Raw genomic sequence first — 3,582 nt, 5'->3', positions numbered from 1 at the left:
ATTAACGGTACCCGGTCGTCTTCTCCACCCTGGCCGACACACAGGCGGGCCGCGCCCCACCGTGCGGCGATGCCCTAGCCGTCGAGCCGCCGAGTACTCCCCACAGCGTTATCCTCTACACGCATGGGCAGAAATAACGAGATATCTACTACGATTCGGTTAGTAGAGCTCTTACCAGGGATTGTCACGCAGGTATCGCAGACCACGGCGAGGTATGGCCCGCGGCGAATCCACAGAGTCCGGTGAGGGCTCCCGGTGTACTCCACGCCAAATCGTCGCACCGTTCGGCCACGGAAATCTTCAGCACCCTCCAGCAGTGCCCTCAACGCCCGTTCCGAGGGTAGGACGACCGTATGGCCGGTTCTTCGTGCGTACGGTACGCCCGCGCCAAGGCGTCGAGTTTCAACGGAGGTGGCGGTCTTCTCCCTCGATTCCACGCAACGGGGCTCCTGGCACGTGTGTGATGGCGGCACGAGTTCTCTGCTGTGGCGGTAATCCAGCGAAGGCCACCCCGGCATGCGCGCAGACTGGAGGAGGGAACAGGGAGGCCTCGGAATTGGGGAAGGAAGCTTGAGGAATTCTCTCTGTTCCGGCCGCTGGACGACCAAAAGGGCTGCGACCGCGCGATTTTTATAGAGGGGTCGACAGAGTCCGAGGTGAGAAACAGCCGGCGAGATCCACGCGAGCTTTGGTTTGGTTCTGTTACGGCGACTTCGACCGAGAACACAGGAAGCGATGAAGCCGACCGGACGGTCCCACAGCGCCGTGACTGCCACTCCACAAGCGAGCGAGGTGACCCCGTCCAGGGGAGATTGCAACTGCCCAACAGCGGCGCGCGTGATACGGGGGAGGGAAGAACGGGCAGCGGCGGAATCCGCGCACAGGCGAGCGACGAATCCGGCGTTCTGTTGTGGAGCTCGCGTGGGAGACAAGCCTGACATGGTGACCCCACCGAGCAGTGATCAACAGAGAAAGCGAGCACAGGGTGGCTGACATTCCGGACCCAGGTGTCGGCGCTAGATTAAGGCGCGGCAATGGGCCAGCGCGAGGGGGGTTCAATGGGCCGAATGAAGTTTGGGCCCAGCAAGCGTTTTCTCTTTTTTTTTTTATTTTATTTCCCATTTTGTTTTCTTTTTCTGATTTCCTTTTTCTCATTTTAATTTTCAAATTCAAATCCTTGTGGCAAATTTGGACTTAGGTCAAACATGATATTTGAACACCTTAGTGTGGGATGGATCCATTATTTGAATTCATCATTTTTTTCCTGTCCAATATTTTCTTTCTTTTCTCTAAACTCCAACTTGCAAGTTAGGGTTGAATCTCCAAATTTGGATTTTTAATATATTTCTTTTTACATTAGTTTTATATTGTCACAAAATGCACACAAAATAAAAATCTCAGCATGATGCAATGATTTAGTGTCATATATTTTATAATTATCTGTTTTAAAATATGGGGTTCACATGTGATGGCAAAAAAAGTTCAAACTCCCACATAGATAAAGTGAACTTGTTTCTTCCTTTGATATTAGCTCTTGCAAATTACAAATTGGGTATTACAAATCCTACCCCCCTTAAAAAGAATCTCGTCCTCGAGATTTGTAAGAAAAGGGATACAAAAGAATTTGTTTGAAATTCCACTTTTAGTCTATAGTTGGTTCAAAAATCCGGAGTCTCATTTTTTTATAGTCAATAGGGGTTGATTAGGAGAGCCTAGGTATCTAGTTACCTATTATATAGGGTATAAGCTGGACAGGTTGAGGTAAAAAAAATTATGACAAGGAAAAGACTTCACCAGCAATGTTTAAGTCTTGATTCATCTCGAGATTCACTTTGACTGTTTTATCCTTCCTTATCGAGGTCGATCTTCTCTTCTCTGGTCTTGGTCTCATTGATTCGAGGTTAGTGTATATCATCGGGGTTGGGGAATATGGTTAAGATAGGTATGGATGAGATAGACTACATGATGTAGGTCAAAATCTTGTTTGATGTTAGGTGGGGATAGACAAATTGGATATAACTAGATTAGACTAGTTAAGATCTACTTATTTTAGAATAGATCATAGTTGTTACACTTAGTACGAGATAAGCAAAGTAGTTAGGATATGACAAGATAAGATAGGATAGAATCTTTTAAGATGAGATGAATCTATTAAGATAAGAGAAAATCTTTTAAGATAAGATATATTTTAATTAGGATAAGTTAGGATCTTTTCACATAAGATGGATCTATGAGTGTAGGATAAAATCTTTTAAGATGAGATGGATATTGTTAGGCTAGATACTTTAATGAGGGATAACCTAGTTTATCTATTATTTTTATAAGCATTTTTTTCTATATGTATGTGCGGATGTAATTGTGGACGTTACTCCACAACTCATCACACTCAATCAAAGATCCAAATCAAACAAGTATCATAAGAACAAAATATTCAAATCCATAGATATCTATAAAAATAGTTTTATTTTTGTTCCTAAGAGTAGGTCTCCTATTCCTAAAGGTCACTTTAGGTACAGGATTTCAAAGTGTGAAATCCACATTTGTATTTAGAAAGAAAAGGTAAGAATAATCAGAGTAAAGCGGAAATAGAAGAGAAAAGATTAAGAAAAGTTTAGAAAGAATCAGAGTAGCAAAGGTAAGTAGACAATGGTTGTCCAGTTCTATCTAGGTTTCGTCCTACAGTCAACATTCCTCTGATACCACTTCTGTCACACCCGGGTTTTAGGGGCACCAAGACCCGGGCGCGAACATAATCACCAGGTGTGCTGGGACCAAGTCTCACACATATGATGCATAGTGGCACAGGATCGAATGTCACATCTTTACTATATAACAGGAGTTCTATACAAAATAATTAAATAATTACATCATATGAGGAAACGATCCAGCAACCCAAAGTTGACTGGGAGACGACGGCCTAGACCACTCACGAACTCATCACAGCATCCTCCACGCGCCTCATCCTGTGGTACCTGCTCTTGACCTGTGGGGGGGTGTGAGACAGCAAGAGTGAGCTCACATACGTTCATCGCTCAACAAGTTGTGGGGAATAATGTGAATGAACTCGCCAAAGATGGGAGCTCATGTGAAGTGTAAGGCTTACCAACGGAGATGGTTGAAGCTGAGCATTGCTTTTAAAGTTGGTCAAAATTTTATTAGCAATTACTAAGTATAAGTAAATACCAACCCAATTAAATAGTAGAACAGAAGTAACAACATCACCTGCGATGCAATGCATATGACAAATTGAATTTAGTTCCATAAGTTAATCATGTGAGGGTCCGAGCTGCTCATGACCGTGAGCACGGCTAGTATACCAGTTTTACACTCTCCAGAGGTGGCGCATCTTTACCCACAAGTCATGTTACCCATCTGCCAAGGGATCGCGACTTCCCATACACCTCTACCGAGGAGGCGAGGCAGGGTAACACTACGAGGCCTTTACAAAGTTCCACTAGCTTCAGAAAACCCGCTACAGTTTATAGGAAGCTCCAATGCAGGAATCCCTTGCAGGACCGCCATCGCAGCAAAATCCTCCCGAGGGCCTCCCTACACTGACCACTCCCCTACTGCCCTTGCCCC

The sequence above is a fragment of the Zea mays genome, chromosome 8, assembly GCF_902167145.1.
Source record: "Zea mays cultivar B73 chromosome 8, Zm-B73-REFERENCE-NAM-5.0, whole genome shotgun sequence".
NCBI lineage: Eukaryota > Viridiplantae > Streptophyta > Magnoliopsida > Poales > Poaceae > Zea > Zea mays.
This window is presented reverse-complemented; position numbering follows the sequence as displayed.